This window comes from Protopterus annectens, chromosome 6.part0 (assembly GCF_019279795.1).
Source record: "Protopterus annectens isolate FY-2018-M chromosome 6.part0, PAN1.0, whole genome shotgun sequence".
Taxonomy (NCBI): domain Eukaryota; kingdom Metazoa; phylum Chordata; order Ceratodontiformes; family Protopteridae; genus Protopterus; species Protopterus annectens.
This window is the reverse complement of record NC_056737.1, coordinates 1,520,939,133-1,520,955,380: the sequence shown is the minus strand read 5'-3', so window position 1 is coordinate 1,520,955,380 and position 16,248 is coordinate 1,520,939,133.

The window sequence follows — 16,248 nt, the reverse complement described above, 5'->3', positions numbered from 1 at the left end:
ACAGCCTCCCTTATAATTATAGTACTCATTTATATGCGGAAGACTGTTAATTTAGTATTCCATGATAATACTCGTGTATACCCATCAGTGTTCTTGTTCTATAAACCTCAGAGATCTGTGATTGTAGTGATGCAAATGCACGTTATGCCAGTATTCAAATTACATGCTGCAAATGGCATTGTTTAGTAATGTTTGCATATATTGGTAGATACCTTATATTGCATATTAAAAAACATTCATTGGCCTGGGAATGAAAACCAAATTTGCTGCAGTAACATGTTGCACGATGTCTCATTGCTCTGTTCTGTTACACATCAACTACGCATGGTAGTAGTGACTGGGTGTGTAAAACAGTTGTGCTTTTGACAAACTGTGCACTCTGACCGCAAAAAAAATCTCTCATCTGATTGTGATGTTGTCTGACTTATTCCTTAACTTTCATGAATGCATTACTGCTAACATAGTTGTTTTGTACATGTGTTGTCCTTATCAGTCTGACACAAAATAGCTAAATGTGTATTATGTTAGGGTTGGATACATCGCATATTTTGACATCACAACTATAGATGGGATAATGCTCATCATACTTACATATTCTATAAATAGGTATTTGCACATTATACATGTTGAAAATGATGCATTACCATACATATTAGTGATATCTGGTACTGTTTTGGCTTGTTATTGTAATGTTACTGATTTACGTTTAATGTCAAGTTACAAAGTCTGTGATCCATGCCAGATCACCCATCTACAGGCAGAGAAATCATCATGCTCAACCTCTGCCAGCAGATTTTAATTCCGATAACAAGAGAGGACATCCAGGCAATGATGATGATGATGAACCAGGACCATCGGGGGCCATCATTCCAGCTGAGCAAAGACAATGACCTCCACCACCTCATTCAGATGGCCTGAGGGACCAGATCCATGATGTGGTGACAGAAACAGGATCTGATGAGACCATTTTTCCATGACAAGGCATGGGTTATGAGCAACTCCTTTCAAGCAATTGCCAGATATATCATAACTGTTGTTCAATCCCAATCAAGAAAAGGCATCTGGACCATAAGTATAGTCTACACGTCAGACATGGCAAAATGTCATCATGGTATATTTCTACTTAGGTTTTCTTTCATGTATATGCACATATTTGTGCACCTTCTCATATTGTGGTCATGCTTTTAATACATACTTTGTGACATGTGCTTCACAATTTGACTCTTATGGGGCCATGTCATTTATCTGCATTACAATACATTTTCAGACGTGTCAGTGCTCAGCTAGAACAATGGTCCCTGATGGTCCCAATCCGTCATCATGCCACACAGTCATACACTGCAGCCATCTATGCTGTCAGTCTTACAGACAGACTGGTCAGTTAGTCCTGAAGTCTGTGTGTGGCCTGCCTAATAAATACTGTGGCCTATAATGTTTTCATGTACCATCCTATATGACCTTGCATGTGACAGATAGGTTCAAAATTGATTGTTGTTTGCCATTGACCACACAGCTGTCATTTTGACAGTGTTCACATGACTTCATTAACAATTGATGACATACACAAGCATGGCAGACTCAACCAGCACCCTGTTTCAGTTCCACAAATTAGCACCCCACCTGCTAAGCTTTTCAAGTGAAGAGCAAAAAATAAGTGACTTCTGCAAAACATACAGGATGCTTTCTGCAGACAGTACAAGAGTGCTCAATCCACACACACACCACTCCCTACTCCTGACCTTCCTTCCTCACTCTTTAGTAAAAAAAGAAAAATCCTTTCTTCTTTTAAACTGTAGCAAACTGCTTGCTACAAATTTAGCAAATAGTTGCTACAGTTTATACCCTGCCTCCACAGAGCACTACAGTGCTCATGTATGAGTTTAATTTTTTTTTTTTCATTTAAACTGCAGCAAACTGTTTGTTGCAAATTTAGTAAGCAGTTGCTACATTTATACACTGCATGGAGCACTACAGCACTCAGGTTTTAGTTAAAAAAAATATTTTTTTACTTTAGGTTAGACTACACAGACAGTAATACAGTGCACAGGTTTGACTACAAATGCAATACTGGCTTTTAAAAAACAGTGTTTCACTAACGAGAGATCGGGATGATAGATTGCCAATTAGGCCTCCTAACATTTTGTGCCTGGGGCAGTTGCCTCTCTCACTCTGCCCTAGCTATGCTACTGATGACATATGGGATATATGGGACATAGCACCTGATAATATTACTGACATTACTGACATGTCCCACTATGGTGCCATTCTCCTGTGATGGTATATGTACAAGAGTAACGTAGTTGCCTACTTCTGACATTTCTTTGGTGCCATGCTGATATTATGCATGTTGTTTGCCTGAGAGTCTGCAACATGTTGAAATAGGTGTGTCAGAGACTGCCATGTGCAATCTGCCCATGTGAGTATTGTTCATTGTCCCTTGATATCCCATGTATTTTTCAGTACAATTGCATGTTGTCACTTATGCTTAGGCTGTGCACCTGTCAGTAGTCTGTCTCAGTGGTATATGGCATTAATGAATTTAGCTGTCATGCAAAATGATTATTTTGAGATGTTGGTACCCTCCTGTATATAGTATCAGTTTTACTGTATCACAGTACTGCTCAGCCTCATTTTTATGGCACAAGACCACTGAACTGTCCCTTCAGCTTATTTTCTGCAAAGTGTGCACCATTGGTGCCAGCACCAACCATTTACATTTGTCAGCTGTGTTTATTCTGCAGAATATGCTTGCATTGTTTTGTTTGGCTGTACATTTGTAGCAACATCCACCCCTCCCAAAAACTGTTATTTAGTCATGTAATGGAGTGTTACTCTCATTTGTGGTGTGCTATAGATAATATCTCCTGTCTGTCATATTGGCAGTCAAACACAGTTAAATTTTACATTCATATTCCCATTTGTGAGTGTGTCACCTGTTGTCATAGGTTTGCATGGCAGTATGTATGGTTAAGTGATATTTGACATAGAATGTCGTATGTAATTGTGCTACTTACAGTTTTGCTGTTGCACATGACTATGTAATTTGTGTCACTTGCGCACAAATACCTTAAATCCCATCACCTGTGCAAACTGCACATGTATCAGGCACCATCCTCTTGTTGCACATACCTTGCAGTATCTTTTATGCCACACTTGCAGTCAGTATTATGTTGAGGACACATGCATTTGAAATGGTTTTACTCAGACATGCATGTCCTGTACTTATAATGCGACATTTATTTTCAGAAATGCTGTTCCTTAGGACTTGAATAATTATTTGAACATTTTCCATCACTTTATGTCATAGACATATGTTTATGTGCACCTTTTTGTACTGTGGCATCATTGGCCTGTAGGTGTAATGTGCTTGTAGGACAACTCTTCCACCATGATAGGCTGTCACACATATATGATTCATATCCACACACTGTAGTGGTCATTGTGATGTTTCCACCAGTGTTGGATCTTGACTGGTGTTTAATATATTTTCCTGGCATACGTCCGATGATTTCTGCATGCCTGTTAATGAGCATGCTTGTTGATGTTTGTTTGTATTGTTTCTTTGATATTTTCTAATGTTTCTCTATCAGCATGACCTTTCTGCATGGAAACTTAATTTTGCATGCCATTGTTTGTGGTATATGTGCTGATTGTACAGTACAATATGATTGCATGACACATTTCAACACTGTGTTGGCACTGGCATGAAATGCTGCCTGTGATGTTAGTGTCCTGGTTCTTGTGTCCGACTGCTTTGTGTGTATACTTACTTGGTTATTGCACAGCCACTCAACAAAATTGAAGCAATATTGCTGCTTGGATGTCTGCATGGATCCAGGTCACCTAAATGCAGAGCTCAGGATTCTAATTCAGCCTCTGATTTAGTGCGCCTACATTTTCTTTTCTGGATGTGATCAGACCTGCTGTTGATTGGGTGACATTTACACAGCCGATGACCTAATGGATGATGATGGTTGTTCATTGTGGCGTACTGCAGTGTCAACATTCCCCAGTTGTGGTCCCTGTCATATGCCTACTATCAGTTGTACGCTTTTTTATATGACTGTCACACAGTTTGAAACATCTCAACTTTGTTTTGTGCATTGGTACATAATGTATTATTATAGTGAACCACAGCTGTTACGCATTGCTACCCTGTTTGTTAACTTTCCTAGACACGTGTTGTGCTGTCTGTATATGTATTGTCTGTGTACCTCACCTGTCCTTTAAGGAGAGTGCCAATCTTCATCTGTCCTGTTGTGTGGTATCTTTTATATGATTTTTACCCACTTTTTTCACAGCCTTCACTTTCCTTGACTTTTCCACACCTGTTCTCCAAACAATTGGGGCTTATTCTCACCCCCCAAAGAAATCACTCATACGTCATTGACTCTCCCTCTAAAGTTCCTCTACACTCACCTTGTTCACTGTCACCCTACACCTGCTTTTCTATCACACTATTTTCTAAGGTATGTGCATGCAATAAAAATGTGACTCATAATAATGACTTGAAATAACAAAAGTTTGTCTGTGAAGTAACACAATATCTACAGACTCATTTGTGGGAAGTAAATAGTGCAGCTTATAGAAAGGTGAAGTCAAGGACATCTCATGGTCATTCAGGGATTGTGTTTTATCTGCCCTGTATCTGATGCTATATTTTGTGAGTTGGTGCTACAGAGCCTGTCTGCATTGCTATTCTGTATATGTTACTGCACTGGTATTAGGCCTATTTATAGCTTTATTACCTTCTTACAGAAAACATAGAATTTTATTCTATACAACGGTGTGTTGGGGGGCAGTTATGTATAGTATGAGAGGCATGGGTAGACAAGAGAGCATAGGTTACATGTGTTGTTAAATATAGTGGGACACCATTGTCCATTTACATGTACTCTGCACTGCAGATGGTATGTCTCAAGCAAATGTTCATACAAGGTACTCCAGCATGGGGAAGGCAACTTGCCATTGTGGCCCACCAGCTAGTGACATATTTTAGGACACCTATGTATCTTATGTTACACATTTACAGACTTTTGGGTATGATGTTATGTACTTGCTGACATATAACAGTGTCACCATTATCTTACTGAACTTATTTTAGATCTGCCTATACAGCTTGCAAACACATGGGTGGGGATATATGTTGATTAATTTCCATCTATAACATCACACATATACCTTATTTATGTGTATATCGGAGTATATGTATGAAATCAGGCATATTCATTTATATTAAATGGGATAAAAGTTTATCCAAACTAGTTGGGTATCTGTTTCATTATGTATGTCCATAAAAGACATAACCAACTATGGAGTTACTTAGAATAGACTGATAGTAATCCCATATCCTGTATTAGGAACTTCATATATATATATATATATATATATATATATATATATACGGGTTCCTATGAGTTCATCGAACTGTCAAATCACCGACACTCACCTCTTCGACACCAAACCATCGACATTCATATCAGCAACAATTCCGGTAAGCGATCTTCCCCCTTTCAGAACCCATGGTAGCGCTTGTTTCTCTGGTACGACATCAATAACAACGCTTTCAAGGTAAAGTATACAGAATCACGTACACCCTACTCATTATAACACAGGAACAAGCGCTACCATGGGTCCTGAAAGGGGGAAGATCGCTTACCGGAATTGTCGCTGATATGAATGTCGATGGTTTGGTGTCGAAGAGGTGAGTGTCGGTGATTTGACAGTTCGATGAACTCATATATATATATATATATATATATATATATATATATATATATATATATATATTCTGTTGCCTTGCATAATCTTTGTGTCTTTTGGTCTACTCATTATGAAACACTTTGTGCAGGGTGCCATGTGCTTTATTTCAGTATAGTGTAAGCTGCAAATCATTATGCAGCAAAATAATTAATAACTGCACAGATAAAAAGATTTAGTTTTTCAGGCAGGTTCTGCTTGCATGTGGCATGTGACTCTTTTCCACAGATGACGACAAGATTGCCAGGAACAAACCTGAGAATAGCAAACCTGAGATCTGTGGTGAGAGGATCTGCCTGTTCATGCAATAGTCAGAAGACAGATATGTGGTACTGCATGCAGAAAACAAAGAATGTCACAATTTATAGGAAAACACATAGTGCAAGTTCAACACTTCTGGTTGTTTTCATGCCTGCTGAAGATTTTATTGCTTCCCTTGGGGAGATCCTTCACACGATACCTAAAAGGGCTATGATGTTGGTACTGCCTGTAGCATTTACTACTTACAGCAAAGGGAGTTTATAGAAATCATGATTTATATCAACATAATCTTGCCTCAGAGTGAAGGGAGATTCACTTGTCAGGATATTTTTGATATTGATTGTTTTACTATTCACACTGCCAAAATCAATAAAATATACTTGGCATTTTCCAAAAATGGTGTTCACAAATATATCAAACACTGCTATCTAAAGATTCTATCAAAATACAAGAAAATAAATTCCACAGTCACTTAATCTTTTCCGTCTCTGTTTTCTTGTTTCCTCATTTTGCTAGGTGTTATATTGCAAGCTTGGTTAATTATTTTACAAAACCTGCAAATACATATAGCCTACATCTATGAACTGTAAGTGTTTAAGTTTAAAAATAATGATTTTATCTGAGATGCTCAAGTCTATCTTACAGATTAGGAACACCTCACATATTCATAATCCCAAGGCACACATTATTAACTTATTCACTGTAGCACTTTATCTTTATTTCATTGATACAAGTACGGCTGCCAACTGTTTTCTCTAGAGTCATGGAAGATATGGGTCAGAGAAAACTAGGATCCAATGGCAATTAAATTCTGTTTCAGTGGTTTTGATGGATTTTAGCTGCTTCAACTGTCTTCTTCTGCTGTAAATCAAAGATTTAACTAAGGCAAAAACATGAAGTGCATTGTTCTTAGTTGCTAAGAGCGGCCGTATAGAACAAAAATGACAATTGCACCAAAATGTTATATGAAATGGTCAACTATATGGAATGCCATTCTTTCACTCAACATCAGTATTATGCCAGTCTTAATAATTTCCATGGATATCATTTTATATCCTTGTCTTGAAAACTTGTAGCTTTTGGTACGAGAAGGCTAAAATACAACATTTCTGTATTATGATGTATTCCTGAGCTTGGTGTAGTACAGTGTGACAACTTTTAACATGGAACTGTCTTTGATATAAAAAAATGAATGTTTCTTCAAAGGTCCTGCAGCAGACTGATCCACAAACACACAGTTATTGCATTATGACTTGCATAAAAATATGTTCAAAAATTTAATGATGCACTGTTACTGATTACAGGATTTTTTTGAATTGTTTCTAAGAAAAAAGGAGTATATGGCAGATAAAGAAAAATTAACTCTAGCTGATACTGAATGCTAATGAGAACAGTTACTATCTCAGTATTGTCCTCTTTAATCCCTTCATACAGTATCTTTTCTCCTTCCATTTCTCTTTCCATGTTTCCTTCACCAGCTAAAAATGTTGGATTCTGATATGTAAGTGATGCCCAGGCAAATCATAGTAGTCACAGTAAACAGCAACAAAGCAAAAAAATATATATATATATATATCTATGTATATATATATATATATATATATATATATATATATATATATATATATATATATATATGTCACTTAGATCAAAAAGTATGGCTTGATTATAACCATGATGCTTCCAGTCAAGATGATTGCCTGATCATGTTTCCCTTTTGGAACTTTTATGACAGTATTTTAGAATGTTATCCAAATAGCGCAATCTTTCCATCTCTGGGGCTTAACCCGTAAAGAAAGAAAACAATATTAAAGAAGTACTTTCTTACTTCTAGCAAAAAAAGTGTTAAATAATTGTTTCTGTAAAGAAATACTTTGAAATTACATTGATTACATAGCATATAGCCACAATGTCTAATAGGACTTCATCACATAAAGATTTTACTATAGATGTTAACTAAACTAACTGCTAATCTTTTAAGATTGTTATATGGAATTTCACTCCTATAAATTGATGGCCAGCAGCTCTCATTTGTTTCCCAAAATACAGAGTAAAGAGGCATTGTGAAAACACTTGAAAAGGAAAAAAAATATGAGCACATGAGCCGATTTTAATAATTTGGATTAGTATCTATATTAAGCTGCATTATAAAATGCATTTCTTCTGAAAAAAGAAAAAAACAGATCTAGCTGGAAAAGTTGGAAGGAAAGATAAATCCTACTAGAACAAATAATTTGAGAATCTCTAGTTTTCCTAAAAGAGTAGAGTACTAATACGCATCCTTACTTATATACATGGATCCCACTGAATTCCTGTCTGTCACAGAATTTGTTGCATAGAATTAAAAGAGTCCATTGATCGTTGTTTCTTAAAACACAATATCATAATCAACATAAACTTCTGTGTCCAAAGCCACATTCTTACAATTGTGTCGGTGACAGGACACCATATCAGAATTTCATGACTCATCAATGTAAGTCCTAAAACAATGAAAAGATGCAATCCTTAAAACTTAGCCAAGTCTGAAACTCACTGTTGCACCTTAAAAAATGCGTGACAAGCCCCCACAAACCCCTGGTGAGAAGGACTGCTCTCCCAAATACTAGCTATGTATGTTAAGTCCATGTTCATTATATCCTGAAGAAAGAATACTCCAATATATAGCAGCTTTAGAGTTATACACTTTTCCCTGTAACTGCAATTAAATTCTCAGTCTTCCCAGGATCAAAGGTGGTCCACAAACATACAACAGATATGCCTGCTGGAAGTTCTCTCATTTACTGACAGTGTGTTAGTCTTGAATTCTACCTTACCTTCCTTATGCTTCATTTTTTCTGAATTCAGGAATTCACTATGACCATGATTTTTCCTCACAGAATGTGGTAAAAAGAAATGCAGCGTGGCCTTTAATTAAAGTTCTGTTTTCCAATTTAAAAATATTATATCTTCCATGTCTTTTGCTGTTAAGTTTAAATGTCATATGAATTTAGATGTTTGTCCTTTTGATGCTCTGAAAGAAATATTTCCCTATTTACAGGAGATTAAACTATTTTTTTTTTTTTTTTAAATATTTTTATTCATTTCCAAAAACAAGAAAACATGAATGCAGGTTATTTATGACAATGAAGTATTTACAAATTATTTAAAAAGGTAGGCTAAAACGTCTAAACAGATATCAAACATTAAAACCAAAATAAAGTATTTACAAGGGTGTCTATTGTTGACATATAATTGACTTTCTATACAATTGTTTCCAAATTATAATCTGCTGCAGTCATTATTCTCCAGTATTTCAGTTACTTTTTGCCATGCTACGTATAATGATGTAGTTCTTTCAGTTCTTCCTTTAATAGTGTTCATTTCCAATTGTGATACTGCTGACACCATATTCATGAATTGCTTAAAAGTTGGAGAAGCTTTGGATTTCCAGTTTGATGTAATGTTCTTCCTTGCAATAGCTAGGAGAGTCCATAAGATTACATATTTTGTTCTTGGCACACAGTCAGGTACAGGTGCATTAAACAAAATAATAGATTTGGAAATCTGGAATTTATCACTGAATACCATTTGCAGAAAATAATTTATTTTATCCCAATATGGTTTAATCAAATGGCATTCGTAGAACATATGTTGCCAGTCTGCTTTTATTGATAAATCACATCTCCAGCAGCCAATATTTTTCTTAAACATAAGTTCCATTTTATGAGGGGTTACATAAGATCTGTGTATGAATTGCCATGTAAAAAGTCTCCAATGTAATGAAAGTAATGTCTGCTTTGGAGAGAGAAGAATTAAGTTTTTATCTCTGTCATTTGGCACATGTCCATTAACTGATCTATAATAATTCCATATTTTGTCATTATTATGCATTTTTATTTTTTGTTTGTTTTATAAATAGATGATAAGTATCCCTTTCCAGTAATGGGTTGATTCATTAGTAATATTATATGTTCTATAAGGTTAGGAACATTTTGTCTTATTGATGGTTGCATTGTTTCTTGTTTGCTTAATATATACTGTCTTAATTCTTGTACATGTAACCACGAACTATCTTCCATATTTAATTTCTGTTTAATCTTGTCTATTGTCAGAGGTTTTCCAGAGTTTAGCAATTGATGCCAATATATTAATCCCTTTTCTTTAAGCATGTTGACTACTTCCATATTAAATGTTATTATATTACCTTGTGTGTACGCTACTGGATATAAAAGAAATGACCATGCCTTAATATCAGGATTGCTATTAATAAGATTTTGGAAAATTTTTAATGTATAAGTAATGTATTTGGAACTTATATTTTTATTCTTATGTATCATCATATATTCCTTCATCAGCCATAGAAAATTGTTTGGTATGAAATCTGTATACTTATTTGCTACTACAAATCCTGATTTTAACCAGATTCTCTCATGAACTAGCTTCCATTTTGATGTATATTTTGTATTTAGCCATAATGATATTGTTTTAATAATGGATGAATGCAAATATATTTCTATGTCTGGTAAACCTATGCCACCTATATCCCAATCATCTAGATGATACTTCATAGCTATCCTTGGTTTTTTGGATACCATAGGAATCTTACCATTAAATCATTTAATTGTTTTATGTGCGATTTAGCTGGTGGCAAAGAACAAGCTTGTATGACATAAAGAATTTTTGGAAATATGATCATTTTAATTATATAAAGCCTTTCTTCCATTGAAAAGAAGAATTTATTCCATCTTTGTATTAGATTTTTAATATTATTTAAGGTCTCTTTATAATTTGTTTCAGTTGTAGTATCTAGGTTGTTAGTTATTATAATTCCCAAGTATTTAATTATATTATCGGTAGAGATATATTTATGGTATTTTTTATTTAGATCTTTTTTATTAGTATTTATAAGCAATACATTTGTTTTGTTCTCATTAAATTTAAGACTTGAAAAGTTTTGAAAGTTTTGAATTGAGTCCCATAATGCTTTTAAACTGCTATTATTATTTTTTAAGGTAATTAAAATATCATCAGCAAAAAGTTGAATTTTAAGCTCTAGGCTGTTGTCTAGTTGTATTCCTTCAATATTTTTATCCATATGTATATTATTTGCTAAGGGTTCAAAGACTAGTGCAAACAATAACGGAGAAAGAGGGCAGCCTTGTTTTGTGCCCTTAGTTATTTTAATAGATTTAGACAGACAAGATCCCAGTTTTATATAAGCCAATGATTTTTCATATAATGATTTTATTAACAAAGTGAAGTTGTTTGAAAAGCCATATTCTTCTAAAACTAACCACAGATAATCCTAGTTCACTGAATCAAATGCGCTATTTATGTCTAAGCTAATAACATTCATTTTGTTTTTTGTGACATTTATATAATCAATTAAGGAAAGAATTCTTTTAATGTTGTCTAAGTGTTCCTATCTTTTATAAAACCTGTTTGATCCTCCTCTATCAAGAGTGGTAGCAATTGTTTTATTCAAGCAGCATGTATTGCCATAAAAATTTTATAATCTATATTAAGAAGTGAAATGGGTCTGTATGATGAACATTCACTGGGATCTTTATTTTGTTTCAGAATTGGTGATATTAATGTGTACTTCCAAGAAGGAGGAATGTCTTTACCATTTTTAACTGATGTAAAGACATTCAATAACAACAGCAAAGCCTCATTTGATAGTAATTTAAACATTTCTGGGGTGATATTATATATACCTGGAGCTTTGTTTAATTTTAGCTTATTTACTTCAGCTTTAAGTTCTGGCATTGTTATTTGTTTATCTATTAGTTGTACCTGCTCCTCTAATAACCTAACTTTAACATTGTTTTTGATAAAAGCTTTCAATACTAAATGTGCTTCTGTTTTCTCATTTTGATTATTAAGTTTATGAAAAAATAGCCTAAAAGCTTCTAGTATTCCTTCTAAATCAGATACTTTCTTTTTGGTTTCTATATTATGTATTTCCTTGATTTGATTTGTTTTAATAATCTTTTTAGTCCTATTTGCTATTCTTCGTTGGTTTTTAGGGTTCACTGAATAGTAACATAGTTTATTTTTTTCTAAGTTGATCATTGTTTTGTGGTGTAGCGTCTCTGAGTATTTTTTATTAGTATCTTCTAGTTCTTTTATTAAGTTGGTGTTTCCATTTTGAATATCAAGTTTTAAATTATCTACTTTTGACTGTAATTCCATTAATTCCTTATTCCACTGTTTTTGTTTATTTTTATACCATCCCACCGCTCTTCCATATAGGTATGCTTTCAATGCATCCCATATATATATTTCAGATACATCTTTTGTAAGATTGATATCTAGGAATGTTTGTGTCTCTTTAATATAAAATTCCTTAAAATCTTTGAGATTTGTTATGTAAGATGGTATTCTTGTTACTGATATCCTTCTCTTGAAACATATGTCTATCTCAAACGTTATGGTGTTATGGTCCGAAAATGGACATGAAATTGTCTTGACTTTATTTAATTTAGAGGTTAAATCCTTTGTTATGTACTCTCTATCTATTCTAGAGTATGTATTATGTCTATGGGAAAAATGTGTAAAGAATAGTGAATCTGGGATAACATACTCATTTATGTCAACTATATTAAAAGTTTCAACAAACTCAGATAATAACTTTGTTAAAGGTGATCTCTTACATGTAGTTTTAGTATTTGTGTCAGTTTCTTTTATAATGCAATTGAAATCTCCAGCTATGATTAAATTGCCTTTGGTATATTGTACAATGTCTTCTAAGTGTTGTTTGGCCACTCTAACACCTAGTCCTGGTATCCAATAAATATTCACTAATGTATATATCATTTCATTGATAGATATTGTCACTAGACAAAACATTCCTGAGTTGTCATGGAACGTGTTTATGATTTTAGGCATTAAAGTAGTGTTTTTCCACAAAATTGCTACTCCCCTTCACTTCTGATTATAGGTGGAACTTACTAGTATTGTATAATTTTTATTGTTTATTTTATTTATGTCTTCCTGTGTAAGGTGTGTTTCCTGTAAAAATATTAGTTGCGCTTCACATAGCTTTAAATATCTATAAAGACTTCCCCTTTTGCAGCTATTATTTAAACCATTTACATTAAGAGATATTCATTTTGTAATTGGATTTATATTAGCTTTGCTTTTATCCATATTCATATACTCGTAACAATGTGTAGATGTGTGTACATGAAAAGAATGACTTGTTCTTTCTTCTTCCAACAGTATTACAATAGATTATAGACACCCAATAAAAGTAAATTACAAGATCATAACTGAGAACAATATAAGATAAACAACCACCAAACCCCTCCATGAGAAAAAACATCTCATCCTTGAATGATCTAATCATGCAAGCGATCTCTCTAAGTCTGCATTTCAGCATCCTCCCCCGGCCCCGCCATATGGTAGTTTTATAATGAAAAGTATCTTATATATCTTTTAAGTATACATGTATCTGTCTTTACAGATTACTTAAATACAGTCTTTATCTATTTTTAATATTTTATAAAACACTAAGGCAACACAACTATACATAGATTTAATACTTAACTATTTGGTTTTGTTTAAATTGTAAAGGAAAATCTTTTATTTTAATATATCTTTTGTGTAGCAATAACGGTTATGCATCTTAAAAATAATATGCTTGCTGTCTATCTCCCTTATAGTGTGAGTGGCATTCATAGGTATCAAATTTATTGTAATGGTCTACCTATATATATATATATATATATATATATATATATATATATATATATATATACATATATATACATATACATACACATACACACACACATATATATATAGACGCATACATACATACACACATATATGCATGCATACATAAAAAAAAATGTTAAGCATTATATGCATCAGTTAACCATGCCACAAGTTGATTAAATCAGAAAGTATCCGTAACAATGAATATAACGTTACATTTGTATTGTCATTTATCAGTGATCTTATAGTTTTCTTTTAATTCAAAAAGTCATATTTTAGTGGTATGAATGCTACTAATTTGTTTTTGGCATTGGTATTATATAGTTTAAGACTGTATTTCTTAGCAATTCCTATATATTTATTAGTGCCACTGGCATATTTCATTGCTAGTGTACCGCATATGTCATATGTCAAATAGCAACTCATACTCCTTATGATATCACAGGATTTATCTGCAGCATTATAATTGTAAGGTTGGAAAATATGAGAAGCAAAGTAGGCTTTAAATATGCTATAACACAATTGTTTGGTACTTATTACTGTCAACTCTTCTACATACACAGGAAAAGATAACCTTATATGACCATCAACCATTTTCCTTCATTTTTCTCTTCATCCTTCTATTCTCCATTTTTAATAAATATTTCTTTCTATTGTGGCTTCTTTGAATTTAGTGAGGGTACTCCATATCATATTATAGATAATATACAACATTCAAACAGAGAACATGCCCAATATAGAGACATATTCTCAACTCAAGTGGTCCACACCATATATTTATAACACTGCAGTCAGAAATATACTAATGAATATGCAATAACTAGCAGCTTTGCAGCATGTGTGTGTCTCTAACAAGTACATACCTATAGGATATTAAAAAGAATAGATAGCACGCTCTTGTTTCATAATTAACAAATGCGCACAGCCTGGTATTTACTTTCATAGACAGAAATTAGACCTGTTACTTATATGCATATCAGGTACCAACAGCAATATATTAGTAAATGCCTATGCTATTCAAATCATATTGTAATGCTGATTGATATGAGATGTAGCTGACAATGACTTTAGCGTTTGTGATGTTATATAATATATATTTAGTATTATAAGTAAAAGTATGTTGCATGTCTATTTGCAATCTAAGGTTCAAGGCTGATCAATTTAGACATACAAGACAATCTCTTTAGCCTTGGTTATATAATGGGAGTTACTGTGTCTCTACACAACCATTCATTTTCAGTGAGGATGTTCAATATTAATATAACTTGCCTTTAATAAAAGCATACTTATAATTCAGCAGTTATTTCCTATATATATATATATATATATATATATATATATATATATATATATATATATATAACAATATCATAAGCAAGTCTGAGATTTTTTCTTGCTCATTACTGCTTAATGATTGTGCTACTTGAACAATTTAATATTTACAGAGTATCTTGATAATTAAACAGCAACTCCTTTTTACCCTTAAAATGCCTAATAACACATAGCTACATTCATGTACCTTAATTGACTTACTATCCTTAAGGGTGAGTACACTAGCTGCAGTGTGTTTACAAATATGTTATATAGTTCCAGTCAAGGACTTAAATATATTACATTTTTATAAAATTAAGTTAAATTATAATAATTTACGTGGGTGATCTTATCAGAAAAGATTATAGTAAAGTCTGTATGTGTTAACTATTCATACAGTTTCTTCCAAGTGATATACTTCTTTTTAAGCTTTGTGTGCTGTTTATGTGTACAATTCAAAATGAATAATAAATATTACAATATAATAAAACGTCATGTATGTGTTGATACCTTCTATATTCATTAGGTACTTCAGTGTACTTTTAATATTTGTTAAAACTGTAAAAGCACTTTGCCATCTCATAAATAGTGTGCTGGTTACTTTAAATAGCTTAGGAGCTGACACCACACCCATACTGTCTTGTTTTAGTGCTGACATCACTCATGACTGTTTACTTTCATTTTGTGCTGTTAGAAGGTTTAACACACTGTAATGGATTCTAACTGAAGAACCCTCATTCAGGGGTGGTAATATAAGAGTTTCCAGCTCATGACCATGGCGGGAAGACAAAAACAAAGTAAGTGAAGTTTTTAGGGCTTTTTTAAACTGAACACCAGCTCATTAAACTTCTATTAGTTTTCTTAACATTAAGGGCAGATATACAAGCCAAACAGTTGTTTGTTAGTCAAAAAGGCACTTTTAGCATCAAAGAATAGATAATTGCTTTTCAAGGCACATTTTGATAGTTATTACTATCAGTTTTTATATATTATTATGTGTATTAAATACTTCAGTTTAGATATTTCATGCAGCTTAGTGTAAATAATATAAAAAGGAATCATGCTCATTTAAACACACCACATTAATATGTCAGTGTAAATACATCTTATTCTATACTAGCAGTAAAAGGCAGGTAATTTATAAATGAACTATCTAAACATCATTTAGAGTTAGAAAAATCATGACTGTAAGTATTTACACTGTAATAGAGAAAG